A 19,725-nucleotide genomic window follows, 5' to 3' on the forward strand; every position below is an offset into this window, starting at 1 on the left:
TTTTTCGACCACCCCCATTTCACCTGTCTGTCACGCGACGTCACGAAAACCGCTATACCTCCCCATCTGATATGATGTGTACACACTGATTATGCATGATTTGACAGAAAAAAGAAAAACAGTTATTTCTGATTCGACCCCTTTTCGCCATTAGCCCTCGGCTATTGGTAAAAAGTTTTCGGGCTGCACCCACTTCACCTGCCTGTCACGCGACGTCACAAAACCGCAAGAACTCACTGCGTCAAAGTGACGTGTACGCGATAAAGATGCATTAATATGCCGAACAAAACTGAATTTTCTTCTGAATAGCCGCAGGCTGCCCCGCTACGAAAGGAATAAAAGATGGCTGCCGCCGATCGCCCAGGCACTGGCTACTCGCACCTACCGGAAAGCATGGGTTTATTTGCATATAATTAACTTTTTGCATAGCCGCGTAACGTTTTCGAGCACTTTCAGCACGTTTACGACCACGTTCTGCCAACTCTTCTTTGCTGAGGGTCCGTTTTAGCGTCATTCTTGAGCTTCCGTTGCATGCCGCCGCGATTTTCGACCAGCCACAGCAAGCTAAGTAAGGGAAAGCCGACCAATCGTAGACGCCGGCACCACCCACTTCATCCGGTTGTCGACTTTCAGTGCAGTGGTTCGGCCCCATCGAATGCCTCTCCACTTGAGCGTTCTCCTCGCCTCTTGTCAGCCAATTAGATACGACAAGCCGCTCAGTGTAGGCAATGTTATTCGTTTTTCAAGCAAACAAAAGTGACCTCCTATGAACGAGGGGAGTGTTTGATAGGTCTGTTCAGACAACCCTGCGGGTGACCGCCCGGTGCTTGCGTTGGTGGTTACGCAAATTTGACGTCAGGAGATTGGAATAGAAACATATTGGAATAGTTTTACGTTATAGGGCCCCATATTAGAGACAATTTATACTACGTATGCAGGCAAACTCGTTATTGTTCGCAATGAGAAGAGATTTGTATGATTTATTAGAATCCTCCATAATTTCGTAATCATAATCACGTAGGCGATTTAGTAGTGAAGATGCCTGATAACTGACTAGTTGATTTCAGCTGTCTCGAGGTCGAATCATTTGTTTAGCGACATGCATACTGTACAGCGTCCCATGAAGCGAAAATTGATGTGCTTGGGAGCGGAAGAATCGAAAACCTCAGGAAAATTGGCAATTTACCGCTTTGAGAAGCCCCGTTTTTTTTTTTAATAATTACAAAGAGCATCATTATAATGTGTATTTTACAGCTGAGGTCACGGGCGGAAAGCTTTTATTTGTCCGGGGAAGGGGGGGAATGGCTGAGGCCCGAGCAGCTTTCCAAACCCCCTACATATTCCATGTATATATATATATATATATATATATATATATATATATAACCTTTAATAACCGTCGCACTTGAAGAAACTTCGTGTGACATCGAAGGATTGTTCACTGAAGTGACGGACTTATATGCGTATTTACAAGACCTCATAGTATGAGACTGTTCCACTTAACAGTGTAATTCTTCCTGCACCACCAAGTATATGGCGTCTCTTGGTGGTACGATTTTCCTTCGTGTAATTGTCTTATACTTCGCTATCACTATTTCTGCTTCGCCTTTCCAAAAAAGCGGCAGCCTCGCTCTTTTTTTTCCTTTTTTTACTGTGAGTCCGAGTATAAGCGCTGCTGTGCATGACTGCTGTTGATTATGATTCGCACATTCAACACACACAGAGCTGTGTGTGTCACATGTGCCGTTCTGTTGTCCTTGTCGTTCAGCTTGCGCTACAACAAAATAAGCATCGAAGAGAGAGTAGCAGCAGACCGGCGGTGCCCGGGGCTATTCGAGTACAAATCACGATGGCAGAAAGATGTGTGCTGACCACGTGGTCGCCAATGAAAGTGCGTGCTGTTATCTGGTATGAATGGGCGCCTGTTCCCTGCATTGAAAGCCGCACTTTCGGGACGTCACTTCCAAAACAATGCCGAGGAGTAGCAGGCTGTGCGACAATTCTTTGCTTCGCAGGGCACCGAGCGTTACCAGAATGGTTTCTTCAGACTGGTTACACACTATGGCAAATGTCTCGTTGTAGGCGGCGACGTGGCGACCATATGGAAAAATAGTGCAAGGTGAGTAGTTTACGATGCCATGGTGTATTTTCTTTTTTTTTTTTTGCAATAACGTTTGCGCGTGAAAATAAACAACGAAACTTATTTAGAAAACGTCCCTCGTGTTTATGAAATCCGCATGAAGGCGGCAATTTTCCCATCCCTAATAAATATTGTAAATTATTAGCAGTGTTGTTTCTTCTTCATGAGTCGTTAGCATTGCTTACTAGGAAGAGAAGCAATACTGAGACACATACCGTTCACGTGCACTTCACACGCCGAAGAAGTCGCTGAAGCCTACAGGTTTTTTTTTTGTTTTAGGGTCAAAAAAAGCACCGGAAGTAATTTGAAGCGCGTTCGTTCATTCGCACACATTCATTATCTAGGCATGGGCTATCCATACCATTATAAATAATTGTTGGTTGGCTACCTCCTTCTCTTCAAAAAAGTTGCTCTTTCGCCCGAAAGGTGAAGCATCGATTGCAATAGCAAATTAGTAAACAGCTATACGAAGTAAGGATAGTAGTTTTATGAGCCGTATAAACTTGTAAACGTTCGCTTACTAAGTTAACAAGCTGGTGTCACGCGCGCGCAGGCAGTTATGAACACATCACACTCGATCACTGCGGACACCCGCTTTGAAAACGCTGGCATGAGGAAGTGCGGCAGCAGTAGCGAGCTAAGTGACCTTCTTGCTACCTGTCGCTTACGCAACCTGAGTGGCGAAAACATAGCGCACACGAAGCTACGAGCCGCCGATGCACCTAGACTCGGTCCCCATCACAGATCACTTTCAACACAAACGCCGCGCGGCCGCGCCACACGCAGTTGGCGCCGTAGTAGAATACCCCCCCCCCTCCCACCTTCCGTGGCGTGCGGGCGACGGAAAACGGCGCGCTTCCTACCTGCTTTCCTCGCTCGCGAGCGCGAGATTGAGCCACCACCGTCCGCTCACCCTGGCACGCTTTTACACGCACATACAGCATACGGCGCGCGGCGAAGATCTTATCGCCCTTGTAATTTATACGGCACATCACGGCGACGGCATAAATGCACCTGGAGTGTCCATATAATTGCTATCGCAATAAAAAAAAAGTTGAAATCAGAAAATACGAATGAGGTAGCCACCGGTGGTACTTCTAATTGCTTGTCCTCCTATTTTCAGGATTTGCAGAAATAAGCAAAAGTATGAATTAAAGGCCGTGACGTCCGCTGCGCCAAGAATGATGCAATAAGCCTTTAGCCACAATGAAAAGGTAGAGGCAAGAAAACCTATAATGATGTGGGTGACAGAACTCTGGTAATGACACTTTGTGGGTAGGGGGGGGGGGTACGGTTTGGCATCGCCGGGGGCTCTGCCCCCCCCCCCCCCGGAAAGCTTCGGGGGGCAGTCAGACTCCTGAGCGCCCCCCCCCCGCCCCCCCCGCTCTCCGTAGTCGACGCCTATGGCTGAGGTGCAGCTTGGACTTGTCTTTCATCAGGACAAATTTTGTGCACTCAAGGAAATCACCAACTTCAGGACAGCACTAGTCGCACACTGTTAACGATAAGAAATGCACACGTGGATGGCACGAATCATCGTTGAGTAACTCTACCACTCTTCGAGAAGTGTGCACCTTAAAGGAGCGTTCAAATCGCGAGGATTGCGCAAGTGGCGTAATACTCGCGGGGCACATGTTTCAGACCCCGGGACCTAATTATGCTGACGGCCGTATCACGCAAGCAGCGGGACTTGCTCTGAAGAAGGCAAGTTTCTTTGTCACAGCGTTGTCTCCAAGGGCACGTTTTGTTCGACCACTCTAATCTATATAAGGCTACCATTGGCTTGGTATAGTAAACCATCAGCCCCGCCAACGCATTTCCGTTAGTGAAATACAGTGTAAATGGTGTACGCCTTGATCGGGAGATGCTGCTGAAAGTTCTCTTTTCGTTGCTAAAGAGGCACTGGTGGCACTAAGAAAGAGGTTATCTCGCCCGTGTTATCGCAATGTTGGTCAATTCTTTTACACGTTACCGACTGGTCAGAAAATAGTCTACATTGTTGCTATAGGCATGCGGAAGATAACCACACACAGGGCCAAAGACCATTCGAAATGGAGGAAAATTGCAACAATCTGATATCCCTTTTTTCTGGTTATGGGGAGTACATTCGCACAAAAACTATGAAATGTAATTTGAGGTAAATTAATTAGTATTAAAATAAATATCTAATTCAAGGAGGTGCGACGCAATGCTAGAGCATTTCTTTCGCAATTCCTGTTAAATCGTTACTGAATTTTTTTTCGGCTTCTCCTGAGACCTCCGGCTGAACCTTATGCGGTGAGAGCACAGAAGGGTGTGAAACTGCAAGCATATCTCACAACGCAGTAACGCCCTTTGCGCATGTGTTTGCATTTCCGAGTGCTACGTAAACGTCGTGCAACATTGTATCGCCTTCGAGATCAGCCTAGGTTTTAATGGGCGTGGTTGCAACCTTCCTTCACCGGAGTACAAAGGAAGTAGTCGTCATGCCATCGCTGACATACTGCTGATCGTCACCGTCGTCTCGTCACAACATTCGCAACGTGTACAATTGTTAGCCTTGCACAAAAAAGTCGCAGTTTCGCCGGAAAGGCGGAGCATCGATTGTGATAGCAAATTAGTAGACAGTAGAAGGGCTTGGGTGAGAGCTAGTTGGTACGGATCATTCATATTTAAAACAGCGCCAAAAAACACGGACAAGGCAGGACACAGGACGAGCGCTGACACGGACAGCGCTCGTCTTGTGTCCTCCCTTGTCCGTGTCTTTATGCGTTGTTTTAAATGAGAATAGTAGACAGCTTTACGAAGTAAGGATAGAATATTTATCGGCCGTACGAACTTGTAAACATTCGCTTACTAACTAAATCAACAAGCATGGAGCCACGCGCGCACGAGCAAACAGGAACATTTCTCACTCTGTGACCGTGCACGCTGGCTGTCAAAACGCTGGGGCGAGGAAGCGCGGCAGCTGCAGCGAGTGAAGTGACCGTCGTGCTGCCTTTCACTTCAACGCGAACTAAGCGGCGAGAACACAGCGCACAGGAAGCTACCAGCACTCGGCGCACTGTGTCCCCCATCGCAGATCACTTTCAAGACAGGGCCCGAGCGGCCGCGCCATACGCCGCCTGAGTAGAACCCCCCTCACTCCCGGCCCTGCGTTACCCCGTGCGCCATGGATGGAAGACGGCGCGCTACCTCGCCGCTTTCCTCGCTTGCGCGCGCGAAATTGAGCCACCATCGTCGGCTCAACCTCGCACGCTTTCATTCGCACGTACAGCACATGGCACGCGGCGACGATGTTATCGCACTTGGGCTTTATACGGACCATCACCGCAACGCCGACGTTGGCGGCGGAAATGCGCCTGGAGGGTCCGTATAATTTCTATCGCAATAAAACGTTGGTCTACCTGGTAACGCTTTACAGAACTCCTAATGATTCTGGGTGGCCGGCTATGTACCTGCAAAATGCTTCTATATAACTGATTAGCTTGGTGCGTGGGACCTGCATAACTTTTTGAGGAGTGTGGAGTGGGCGCGCTTCTGTTGAAACCTCTCTTTGAGCCCATCTTTGCAAAACAGAATGAGATGACGACAAAAGCGGAATATTCGGCATGAAATCTTCACTTCACGTTAAAGTACAAAGGAATGGGAAAATGCCGTAGTGATAGAGTCAATCAAACACGCAGGTTGCTTTATGGTAGGAAATTGAGTAGCGCCTCGACTGCATTTTATTAGGACGCTTGCATCGGGCGGTACTCGAGAACCGTCTGCTCCAAAAACGACCGCCCCTGTGCGCTGTGGCAACTTAAACGGCAAAGAACGTGTTGCGATAGTTTCCTCGATGCCGCACACCTAACATGAAACAATGGCAGGCATTCTGGTGAGATAAGCAAAGTACTTGTGAAAGGTGCCCGAGTGAGTGTCGGCACAGAGCAGTTGTCTCACAGAACACTGTCGCTTTCTCTCAGGCGATATCGCCTTAGCGCGTCTGCCATCCCCGATATTGCTACGTAGCACTCGAGGACGAAGTTAACAGGCTCTGAATTAAAGACGACGGCGCGCTTGCAACCCTTTCTGCAGACCTCCGTCAAATACTATTATACAATCTGATACACCCGCGGTGAGGGTTTTGCGTTCACTTTGATACTTACCTCAGCCACATGTTCGACTTGCAGTATGCAAAGAGAAATACTGATGGGCTAGTCGGTAAGGTATCACGTACAGTACAGCGCAAACAGAACAAGGCGACAAAAAGACGGAGGTACACGACGTTTCAGTATACACTGTTACAATTTTCACGCCCACAAGGGTGTGAATTTTTTTTCTTTTTTGTCACCTTATACTCTCCTTACTGTCCCGAAGTGGGAGCCGCCTGCGGCTCCCACGTCGTGCAGATTGTGAAGATTGTCCTGAAGGGTTGATCTTCAGGACAATAATACAGTTCGTCATACCATACCATACCATACCGGACGCGCACACTACAAGTGCGAATATAAGCACCCTAGGGCTGGATGGCACCTTAAAAAAAATCAAATAACGGACCAGACGCCCAAATAAAAAAAAAATCGTGTGGTCACCATGTTATTTAATGCGCTTCTTCGTGTTTCCTAACATCAGCGGAAACACGAACAATGCAATCGTAAAGCAACTACAGCTATAACAACCCTGTGTGGATTGAAACCAATGAATTTACGGTTAAGCAGACACTTTCTCCAGTGCACACGTCACAGCCACGTTGGTGGCCTTCGAATATAAGTGTATATAGACATAACTTGCCAAGCAATTCGCCTGAAGCTTCTGTGCACCTATTTTATTGTTCGAGGCAAGCAAACTGTCAATCTATACTGGTATTATTTATAAGCAAGCAGCATCGCAACATTGGTTCAACGTGACAGATGGCAATGCGCTGGCTATTTAATGCAAGAGGTAGAGCATTACGATAGATACTTTGCTATTTACAAGTCAGGCAACGTCGATCGAAGTTTGAGATGAAAAGTGCAGGCTTCGTGCAGATGATTACCTTCATAAAGTAAGAGACACTTTTTGTCACACAAAAAGCCACAAAAGCGCTGCTGCGATATTTGAAAGCTACCGGATTGAGTAACCGTCTGTGGTCCGGACTGAGTGACCGAATGATATCGCCAGTGGACTTTCTCTTCTTCTCTTAATCTTTCCGTCCCCTTTTCCCTTTCCCCAGTGTAGTGTAGACAACCGGGCTCAGTCCTGGTTGACCTCCCTACCTTTCAATTATCATTTGCTCTCTCTCGCTCTCTCTCTCTGTCACACAAACAGGCTTTTTTGTTCATTTTTTCCACATACAACGAACGAATTGAACCAGCGTCCTGATGATGCCTCAGTCGAAGACAATGCACTTTTCCGCCGAACCTTGTTTCCTTTCTTCTTCAACTGCGACCACGTGACCACGCGCTGTATTTGCCCATGCGCTGCAGCACCGTATTTTTCTATTTGTCCAGTTCTAATGTTCCTACGTTTACATAATTTGAATTTCACAGTATTCTTGTTAATTCCTTTCTCAATGATTACGTCCACTACACATGTCACTTGCGTTATATAAATTCGTTGTAATCGTTATTGTTGTTTTACGCATGTGCCCCACTCCCCTATGTAATGCCTTGGCGCTTGACAGTATGCAAAATAAATAAAAAAATGAACATTTGAGTAAACTTCAAGGGCAGTTCAAGGATGCTGAAGGCAAATTTCAAGAAGGGAGAAATAAAGCTTATTCGTAGACTAACACTTAAATGTAGTAAAATGCTCTATTTAGCTGCAATGTTTTTACAGCTAGGCTGCTGCTGGATTGTACAGACGCTTCAAGCTCTTCAGGTCGGCTTTCTTTATAGTTGACTTCACGATTCTAATAATGACCATGTCTTTCTCGCATGATGGTCCGAGTTCAACCGACGATACTCGTCATACGTTAAAGCCAAATGGCTGAGTCTTGCTTTCCGCCAAGCATTTCAAGAGCCTGGGGCCCGGAAATGTAGTCACAGAGGATGTGGTGTGAACCAAGTAACAAAACAACAAAATAGCGGCATGTCTTTGTCACTTGACCTGACTTTGTCTAGCGCTACAATAGCAACGGTGAGTTAAACGAGCGACTGTGGCGACGTTTGTGGCTGTGGACAGCCACATTGTAATCGTTCAACTCAATCGAAAGAAAATATCTAGCATCTTTGGCCCGATAGACAGCGTTAGTGGCTTGGCCGGTATGCGAAATGCATTATTTTGAATGTACTAAAGTTGCCCCAACCAAATTTTTCAAAGAATTCGAGGAGCACATTTATCTTCAAGGAGTTTTAAGGGCCCTTGAATCTTTTTTTTTTCCTTCCGAGTTCCAAAGGTTCACAACGATTTCAAGGAGGTGTACGATCCCTGAAAATAAAAACAGCACCGTCAAGTAAAAAGTGAATTGACGTACTGAAATTATTCTAGAGTATCGACGCCAGTTAAGATAACTTGTTATGGCTAAAAGGAATCGTTTTCCAGTTCCAAGTTCAGATATTTCGCAATAAATATTGCAGTGATCGACACAAATAAACTAGTGCTTCTGGCTTTGCAGACCATACGTTCCTTACCCTTACAACTTTCCCTAACAGCCATGAAAGTGGGTGCAAGGACAACCTTTACGTAAATGATGCTTGCATTATTGCTAAACTCCAGCTCTGGTGAGCTACTGGAGCATATCCTACACAAGCACATCATAGAATACCTTGAATCCAGTAACGTTTTCTCTGACACTCGATGTGCATTCTGTCGCGGTTTCAGCGGAGTAACACAAATGGTGGAATTTACATCTGACAACTCTAGCTACCTCGACATTGGCACACAAATTGACGCGCCATTTTTAGATTTTTCAAAAAGCCTTCGATAACATTGTTCACGGCGAGCTACTGTGCAAACTAAACGCCACTTCTAATAATCGTCGAGTGATGGATTTGATTGAATTTGATATCGAGCTTCCGCAACTCTCGCTCTCAGCTCGTTTCATTTGATTCTACTAAGTTCTAGACTGCAAAGGTAACACAAGGAGTCCCGCAGGGCTCTGTTCTGGAACTCTTGTCAATTTTAACATTCATAAGTGACCTTTTCCGCAATATCAAATCAAGAGTCGGTCGTTATGCCGACAAGCACGTCCTTACCCGGTAATTTCTTCTGTTGGAGATCGCATCTTACCTCAGAAGTCCTTCACCGGGTTTTAGACCTGGTGTAAGGATTGCCACAATCGTATTAATTTTGAAGAACCACCGTACAGTATCATTTACGAACAGATATTTTTCTTTACATCGTGAGTACGCACGCAACAACGCAACAATGCAGTACAGTTCACCTTGAACGTCGGTACAAATACCTAAGAGCTAGCTTCACTGGCGACATCCATGCAATAAATAGCCTCAGCATATTCATTCACGTTACAAAAAAAATCACTACAAAAAATCAAGTTATTTGAGACGCACGTTTCCGAAAATTCCAAAGAACACTAAATTGTTAGTGCATAAAAAACTTAAGCAGTGCTACATTAAGAACATCGAAACTGTACAAGCAAAGCGTTTGCTTTTATTTTTCATTGCTACGACTAGGAATTTTTACCTTTACTGTACATTAGGGGGCACGTTGATTCTTTGAAGCTACTACACTCCGTTGTTGACTCATGTTGTTGACTATCCGCTGTTGACCTCGTTCCTGACAGCGCCTTTCCAGCTATAAGAGGCCACTGTCTCAACCTCAAGCCTTTCTTTGCGCGCTCTAACAAACTTCACTCCCCTCCCCCTAACCTTTGTAGAGTTTTAAGTAGTAGGGAGCTGTGGGAGGCTTCCATGCGCAGCTACAACCTCGAACTTTAGGAAGCTATGCTGAGGAGGGCTGAGGTGGTGGAGGAGGCCTACCGTGAGTAGGATAACCTCCTTCGCCTTCTTCTCGCAGCCCTCTTCACTTTAAGATGGGACAGATAAGGTTGTTTCTCTCTCTCTCTTTCTCAAACACAGTTATTTTCCGCGAGTTGTCAAATGCTGGAACCAGATACCCGGTTCTGTCCGTGAACTACCACTGTCATATTTTGTAGATTTTGTGTACCGCACTACAATATACGAACGCATGTGGGCGTTTACTGCCATGTGGCTCCTTTATTCAGTACCACTTCTTTGTTCTTTTTACTTCGTACCTACACATGTATCCCAGTCCTGCAATAGCCCTCAATTGGGATGCAGTATTTGAATATAAATAAAGATTTGCAGGACGCTTAAGCTTCGCCTTTAAGACTGGAACAGATAGCATTCAAAGATCCCCGACTGCTTCTCACGCTTCCCCGCAACTGCAGCGTATGTAACGGTAATGTTTACCGGGACACACTCGCGACGAACGCTATGCACGAAGGTGGGCTTTCTGGTCTAAACGCGGCCTCTTGCATGGGCCACAATGCGGCGGAGTCGAGCGTCATCTGGAAGTGTCTCAATGAAGCGGGCGCGCCGCTCCGTGGACTCTGACATACTTACGCGGCGGCGTGCGCAAACAGCGGACGCCGTCTCGGTCTGTGCATTGTAGAAACGCTGGAATAGGGGTTTCGTTAAGTTCTCGCGTAACATAATTACGTTTTCTCGTATATTCCAATTACAATCCGAGAGCTATCATGTCTGTAGTGTGTGCATTAGTCGTAGTTCACCATTTTTCGACGTATTTGAGCTCGAGAAATTCAATTTGTTCAGTGAATTTCGTGCCTCACATGAACAGCCTGGGTATGCGTGGTACGAAAATATTTTTGTCGTATCGACGTCCGACGCTAAGTGCCGGCGCCTACACCGGATTTTCTGCGACACGGGCTACTGAAAGGGACACTAAAAACAAATATTAAGTCAAGCTAAAGTGATAGATTAGTGCTCGCGAATCTCTAAGGCGTCAATACTATCGCGAACACAGCCTTAAAGGGACACTAAAGGCAAATACTAAGTCGACGTGGATTTTTTGATACCATTCCAGAAACCTCACAATGTTTGTTTCGTGCCAAGAAAAGACTGAGTTTACGAGAAAATTGAACCTGAAGGGTCCGCATACCTTTTTCGAAATTCAAATCTCCCACCACCCAACCGAGGGAGTGGTGACGTTGCATACGCTATCGCAACCCTTTGATGCCGTCGGTGAGTAAAACGTAGTCCGACAGACGGCGGTACCGAGCCAAGACAGAGCCGTGAATTCGCCGCTGCAGCTGTCGTTTGGTCAAGTGGCCTAGACCGTTTGGGCATCCCGCGACATCACATGGAAGTTGAATTCTTTGCTGTTTGCAGTTTGTGCGAATGTTGCGAGCCAGCGAAACCAGTGCAACACTACGCGATAACGCGATACTCCATATCAGTTTCAGTTTCAGTTTATTATCTACGCGATATTCTCCATATCGTTCAAGGCCTGTGGTACGTTTTCCTACGCACTGCAACTCTGGAAAAGGAAGAACTTGATCACCCTACTTCTGCTTAATTAGTTCTTTTTGTGTTCATTCCGCTGTGATATGAAGTCACAAGTCAGTTGATTGTCGTCCGAAGGTCTCTCAGTGAAGGGATCTCATTTCCGTCTCCTTTGCCGACGTTTATTTTTATTCTTGTTTTGAACTTAAACGCGAACTCCATTGCAATTTTACTAGTCTCATTTTCTGCTGCCTATTGCGGTTGTATTTCTCCGGCAATCATTCCACTGTGTTGTATTCCACCAGCGGATGACGAAGCCGTTTAGCTATGTTCGCTCTACACAGCTGCTCTCTTGCCGATGGAGCCAAGCGTTGTTGAGTGTCTCCTACAGAGCGTTTTGTCCCGCATGTGTCGCGCCTGCCACAACCTGCCTGGTTTCTGGTGAGCTCCTTTAGTCGGATTGTAGCCTGATACACGCCGTGGCTAAACATGAGTGAAAGTCCCCAAAGAGACCGTGCTGATGTACGCTATCAGCCACAGCCTACCATTGTCAGTGATTGGTAAGTCTTTTCTATCGTCTTAACACGTATATGCCTAGTGTTCTTCATGTAATACACTTACTTCTTTCGCAGTAACTCCTCACATTCTTGAACAGAAAAGCTTGCATTTCGCAGCCTGTATTCATAAGGTCATAACTCTTCTATGTGCAAACTTTGGTAGCTGCGTATCTAGTTGTTTCTGCGTAAGGACAGCTGCAATATCAGGGATTTGGGGACTTCAAAAAATACGTCATGTGACAGCGAATAAACCTAGCATAATTGGTTCAAATATAATTGATTGTGGCCAAGAATGTAATTACCTGTTAATAATGAACAAAATGCATAAACGACAAAATATATGTGTTCTGTATTTAAAACGTTGTCACTTGCAGTGTTTGAAGCAGCGGCATTCTATATGTAGGACACTAGGCAGAAGCGTTGTACTTTCAAGAGCCCATTGAAATAATGTGTGTGGTGTTATGTGCCCTCTTTCTCTTCTCCCCATCTTTCATCCCCCCCATCCCGCTCCCATGTGTAGGGTAGCAAACCGGTTAGGCAAAACTGGTTAACCTCCCTGCCTTCCTTCTCCACTTTTTCCTTCCTTCCTTCCGAGCATCCAAACAAAAAGAGACTAACCTAGGGCGCTATAACGTAAAACTATTCTAAACATTTCTATTCCAATTCTGCAATCAGCCTTCCGTGGTTGGTCAAAAACTTTTTTGGGCCACCCCCACTTCAACTGTAGGTCACGCGACGTCACGAAAACCGCGATAGCTCCCCATCTGATATGACGTGTACACACTGATTATGCATGATTTGACCGAACAAAAGAAAAATATTTATTTCTGATTCGACGCCTTTTCGGCACTAGCCCTCGGCTGTTGGTCAAACGTTTTCGGGCAGCACCCACTTCACCTGCCTGTTACGAGACGTCACAAAACTTCAAAAACTCACCGCGTCAGAGTGACGTGTACGCGTCGAAGATGCATTAATATTCCGAACAAAACTGAATTTTCTTCTGAATAACCGCTGGCTGCCCCCCCTTATGAAAATGGTTATGTCCTTTATGTTTACTGTATGTTTCCTTGAGGTCACATGAGGAAACGTCCTTTATGTTTCCTCCATGATGAAATTTGGCCACTGCTTTTATGTTTCCTTCATGTGTCCTCCCTATATGTATCCCTTATGTAACCGTACTTTATGTTTCCTCCATGTTGAAATTTGGCCACTGCTTTTATGTTTCCTTTATGTGTCTTTCCTTTGTGTATCCTTTATGTTACCGTCCTTTATGATTCCTCCATGTTGAAATTTGGCCACTGCTTTTATGTTTCCTTCGTGTGTTCCACCTTTATGCATCCTTTATGTGGCCCCAGTGATTAAATCCTGTATTTTATGTAGACATGCATAGATGAAGATTGCAAGGTTACTGTTCCCTACAAGATGCAGCATACAGATTAGAACACTGCTATGGCACAGAAATTCATGCTAACTTGTTGTAAAATTACAAACTAATTAGACTTCATAGAATATTTCAGTATAACACTTGGAATACCATTGTACGTTCCTCACCGCAGTGCTGCTGCTGTTCTAGTTATGTCTTTCTTACTAATATAAAATGTAATGTTTGGATGGAAAGATCACGCTGTATTGGTGTTTGTACTTTTAAAAGAAAGTTTTCACTGTACTTTGTAAAGGTTTGTCTGAAATTACGAGTATTTTATTGGACTATCTGTATGTTACTTCAATTTGCCACGTCTGCTCACAGCAGACCTCTGCAATGCGGTGCTTGGATGAGAGCTCACAGGGCACCTGAAAAACAAAACAGAAGGAAATCTTTTTCACTTATTCAAAAATATTCATATAAGCAAGAACAGCTTGGCCTGTATGCACACAGCTAAGAAACTTGCAGCAGTCAGAAATAGCACATATAAAGATCAGGGCAACAAACAAGCTTTTAACTAATTGTTGTTTGAGCGCTGTTATCTGCCATTCCACTCAGGTATGAAACTGCTCACAAATTATTTTAAACATTATTGCAGCAGCTGCTAAGTATTACATGAACTTTAGGACTAGGCAACTGGCCAATAAACCTTATTGTGCTAGCTACCTCAAGCATCGAGGTTCCCAAAGTTGAGGCCCTCCCTATGCCGTGAGCAAGAACTTGCCAATATTTACCAGGAAAGCTTGCTAATATCACAGGCCTCCCATCGAGCAACACTACTGTCTATGCCATAAGGTGCTGTGGTTAAAAGTTAGTTGCGCACACATTCTAATGCCAAATTTAAAGGCATTACAATATCCTGTGCATTTTTCACATTTTCACAGTTTTTGTAGTTCTTACCCATCTTTATTGTCAGTTACAGGCTGCAGGTGTGCATTCTACTGAACATTTAGCACAACACTTTACTGACTTCAGCATGCCACAGAAGGTGGCGGGCAAACATGCTGTGTATGTGTACCTACAGCAAACTGAATGGTAGCAGCATCTGCTTCACAAGCATGAAAAGGTGTTATTCGCGTGGCGAGTTGTTTAGGCTTTTATCAAAATTGGACACACTATCAATAAACTTCATGTGAATACATTATTGCAATCTTATGCTTTCTGAACAGAAAAATGATGAGTTAACTGGTGTTTAATCTAAGACGAACTGCATTATACTTCATCACGTGCTCGTCATAGAGCAAAATGTGGGAGGCGATCGACATTTGTATTAAGCAATACCTTCCATCAATGCTGTATCCTTTAAGAGTTTTCAGTTGCGTTGATATCCTGCAACTGCATGCTGCTATTAGATTCAGCAGTGGTGTTTAACAGGCGGGCTAGCTTAGTATGTAACCAATGCTTTGCAAACTTCCACTACCAGCGAATAGCATACTCTAGTATCTGCATTGCAAGTGCAGGAACTGGAAGCCTAGATGTCATTGTTGCTACCTTAATCTGATAACACCACAGCGGTGCAAGCGAAAAGCGTTACCATGCCATGCCATCATTGGTGTGCTTTCCCTAGTGTGCTCATAGCGCCAGCCCACATGCCTCAGCATGCCTGACAATATTATTGTGTATATCTTGTGTTGCTAATAAGCACAATGGCATGATTGCCTAGCCCAGTATACAGCTTTGTATTCATAAGAATATGGCCAACAGCTCAACAAATCAGACAGCAGTCCAAGACAAACTAAGATACAGGATGCCAGCCAAAGCATCGCATTGTGCAGTGCAGAACATGCCATGAGCTCTCATTTCATCTCTAACCCACCACAATCAAAACCACTACAAGTTGAAACCCAAACTGCCAAGTCACACGTACAACAATCATCAAAAGAAACAACCACTGTGTCCATGCTTTCAACTGAGGCTGGGAGATCTAGTTGGCCTTGAAGCCGCCACCATTACAGCAACAGTCAAGAATCCATTCGAATTAACCGGACATAGTAAGACCGATTGGAGCGCTTATTTTAAACAGACAAAAGTCTGTCACTACAAGAATAGTGGTTAAAAAGCAAGATGTTTGTTGCACACACAATTGTGTTGAAAAGCTAGGGCTTGAAAGCCAGAAATTTAGTTATGTATGGATCTTGCGACGTAGCGCATTGTTATACAACTTTTGTGTGACAGCATTACTTAGGAGACTTTCTGCCTAAACCATGTCTTTAGGTGGTTAAAACCTTTTCGTACAATCACCGCGAGCGCATTATTCACAGTAGAAAATATAAATTCAGTGAGAGTGCAACAAATAATTACACTATGTCAAAAAGTGGCTGTTTCAAAATTGCACCTAGTGCAGTGTAGCTCGAGCATGAAGCAAGCCTCCATGTAACATAACGAAAATCTAAGGTGGTGAGCGTATGGTACCACAAACCACAGATGAATGCATAAGTTCTAGGCAGTACTCCGCATTGTTTGCATGTCCCTGGAAGCTTGTGTATTAGGCAGATAAGTAATGAAGATGAGAAGGTAAAATAAGGTTCTCCACGTTTGAGATAGATGATGGCATAGGACCAGCTTTGTCTTATCAAATGAACAAGTGCAGCGAAACGGAGAAAAAAATGCAATGCAACAGAGAATGCTCCGCTTTCAGCTGTGCTACCATGTGGGCTTGCAACTACTTTACTGGGTTGACTTATGATTCAGCAGCATTCTATACCACATTATCAACGAGTGAAATTTCTGTTACATATAAAAGAGACTGGCTTCCACTCTGAAGCCGACGAGCTCTTGGGGCACACATTGAACTTGCCACATTAAAAGGTTAATGGCTTGTTGTTTGCTTGAAAAATTGAGCACTCATACTGTGAGTAGGAATTTGGCAGCTACCTAATAGAGCAGCAAACTTTATTGTCTTGATGGGGGTATTTTTAGCAGATGAATTATGGTATGCAATGCATATTTGTGACCGAGAAAAGGGAAGAATTTAGGTGTGCAGGTACTAGTGCGAGTAGCGACTACATAATAATTCAGGTAACCACAGCCTTCTGTTTCTCTCGGGTGGCTCATAGACACCCTCATGCTCCTCAATGATGTTTCTAAAAAAGCAACCTGGCTCGAATAATAAAGTCTGTATAGAGAATATATTGCATAGTCACTCCAGCTTTGTTTATATTTGTCTCAGAAGGACCAAATTTAGTTACAGTGCTTCAACTGAGGGCTCCTCGGATAAATAAAAGATATTGTGCAAGTGATCTGCTACTAGAAATCCTGGAAATGGCACACACAAAAAATGATTCCTTATTGCACAAGCATATCCTACAACTAAGTGCAGCGACAGTTTTTTACGCACCTTGTAAAAGCATGCAGGTCAAGTGCATCGTTGTGCGATCCAATATGTAGCAGTGCAGCAGGTTCCTACAGGTCGTAGGCTTGACTCCAGAATCCGCATAACCTTCAACAGTAAGAAAGGTTTAATTTATTGTGATGTGAAGCTTCAAACGTGTGATTTACAGTGTCATGTGGCATTGAAAGAAAGAGACTCACACATAAATCTGTGCCTGTTTTACAGATGTCTCGTAGTTATATCTCATGTGCTTACATTGTTATATTGTAAAATTCAGGCGGTAATAAAACCAGCAGCTCACACCAGACTACCTGGGAAATTATCACCAAAACCTAAATACGTAGTGAATCAAAAGAATCGATTATGAGCGGTCTAAAACCTAGGCCGCGATTTTGTAGCGATGCCTTTTCCGATGCTACTCCTTTTCCTCAGTGGTCGGACTGACATTCCGCCATCGTTATTGACTAGTACAGCCAGCCGTGGACGGTGGGTTACAAGAGAGGCAAACATCGAGCGGAAAGCATCGCAACAAAATCGCAGCCCTTATTTACGCAGTGCTACAACCCACATATTATGACAACAATCGCAGGAGCTGACATCATGTTCTTCAGATGAAAATATTAATGAAAACGAGCGCCTTATTGACATGCATCGATTAAAAAGAAATTTCGCTGTTGTAACATCGGTCTATATTTGCCGTGCAATATAGAAGAGAAATACGCGAACACGACGAAGAACAGAAACAATGCAGACAGGTTCTCGCGAAGCTGGGCTTCAAACTGAACTGTATCAATAAAATAATCTTCACACATGCAAATATCTGCTCCACTGTCAAAACACCGCAGTCGCGTTCCAACTCGCGATGCCCACGACACACCTACATGCATTACACACGTAATTTGCAGAAATGATATCCACGGAAGAATTTCTTGCCGGGAAACTACCGAGAAAACAGGAACTTTCAGCGTTTACGTAAATATTTGCCTATTAAGCCTCAACAATCAGCGGTGGTAGCAAATCACTGCAGAAAGCAAGCGGTAAGAAATAATAATTTTCACGGAAACTCCCATCCTGAAACGGTTTGCTAAATGGGCACAACAACATGGGCAACATACTCTCCGAAAGTGCTCTGTTGTCTTTGCACAAAGTTTACTACATGAACCATAAGCTGCGAGAATGCGCGCAAGCGTCAGACCTGCTTACCTTCAAGATGTGAACAGCAAGCGCTCCTTCGTCTCGCAGGCACCACGCGACGACGCTCTTTCCAGCGCGGACACTGTCGAATTGCCGATGAACACCACCGCACAAAAGCACAACTTTCAACAAACTCTTCCACGCACTATAATTCGAAGCCACAGTACCAGGTAATTCACGAGCGAACGCGGACAGGCGAGAACAAAGGCAGCTCGTACGGGCGCTGTAGTACACGTAAGACACCAGCGTATCACAGGAAACATAAGGCGAACTAATGGCGTTACACGAGTCCAGAGGTTTCCTGATGGTTGATGCACACGATACGGATCACAGTTTGTTTAGGCACTTCTAAAATATGATTCAATTACCGTGTAACAGCAACGAGCACTCTCACCGCTCACACAAACGCAACGTGACCCAGCTCAATATATCATCCAGTAATTTTACCGGGCATAACCGTCACTAGGGTGCCTAGATGCGCGCGCACCCGCTCTCCGTTTAGGGTGAGGACAACCACATTGTCTGCTAGCGCTGCCGCCATTTTCTTGTGCGCCCGCGGAGAGCGGGCGCACATCGAGGCAACCGAGGCAACCTAACCTTCACACTGCCGCAGCGCTGTACTGCGGTTAACAAGTCAATTTAGCCTCCGAGATCTACATTTGCTTTCAGGGCGTGCAGTTTGCAAAAGCACGGCCTTCAAGATTTATTTTCTTACTCAGGGAAAGTCGTAGCTGGATGGAAGGCTGCTATTTAAACACAACTTATCGATGTTTGAAGTGCCGTGGTGTGCCTTGTTTTTTTAAAGCATATGCAGAGATATCAGACGAACTATGTGCGAACTTTTGCCGGCGAACACGAGACAATCAGCGCGCAGCATGTGCAGCTCCGTCTTCTTGGGATGGCGGACGGTGTACTGGAAGCCGCGATAGCTGCGAGACCCACCGATCAGAAATTCCGAATCACCACACATATACACGCTTCTTATGGCGCCCAGTGGCGTGTTCTTGAGAATGTGAGGCCTTATCTTGAATAGCTGGAACCACATTTCCTCGAAGCGTAAGGAATAAAGGCGAAAAAACGTGGCGATGGCTGGCTTACAGCGGCAGCGGAACTTCGCCCAAAGTGAAACAGGCGTACTGCTTGCACGTTCGCGTAATCAAACAAATACGGCCATACTCCGCATACAACTTTCATACTCAGCCAACTGACAATTATAAATTATTCAGTTGTACGCCCAAGCAAGCATTTACGGGATCCGCGCTGCCCTACTTCTACCCCTGCTAATTAAAACAAAGCAATGACTCGTACTTGTGGTCAGCGCGAAAACGACAAGGACAAAAGGAAGAAACACAGCAACACGGCGCTGCTTCTTCGGGGTGATTGTTCCTTGTTTCCGCGTTGCTATTGCGCTGTTGCTAAAAGCACGATGAATCGTAACGAACTCGCCCACTTTGCTATCTTTCTACAGCAAGCGCACGCAGTTCTGAAAAGAAAGGCACTTATAGCATTGACCGCAGGTTCCGCATTGGTTAGTGAGCGAACTTTTGTGTATAATTTGCGCGAGTAGTAGAGAAAACGTATCATGACAAGGCCGACGGCTGAAAAAAGAAATAGCGTGGAAAAAGCAACATTTTACAAAGTGCTTCGAAGACCACGGTTTTGAGGTGGAGCCGTGGCAGCGTCTCCCAATG

General features: G+C 45.0%; 1 long non-coding RNA gene across 1 annotated transcript; it reads right to left on the minus strand.

Moving 5' to 3' along the window:
- Nucleotides 1-13,286: 13,286 nt before the first annotated feature.
- On the minus strand, nucleotides 13,287-18,439 carry LOC126529351 (uncharacterized). The gene is made up of 3 exons (XR_007599210.3): nucleotides 18,044-18,439; nucleotides 16,847-16,948; nucleotides 13,287-13,877 (listed from the first exon to the last, which is right to left on the minus strand). It is a non-coding gene; the product is annotated as an uncharacterized lncRNA (long non-coding RNA).
- Between the last annotated feature and the right edge of the window lie 1,286 nt (nucleotides 18,440-19,725).

This window comes from Dermacentor andersoni, chromosome 8, assembly GCF_023375885.2.
Source record: "Dermacentor andersoni chromosome 8, qqDerAnde1_hic_scaffold, whole genome shotgun sequence".
Classification (NCBI taxonomy): domain Eukaryota; kingdom Metazoa; phylum Arthropoda; class Arachnida; order Ixodida; family Ixodidae; genus Dermacentor; species Dermacentor andersoni.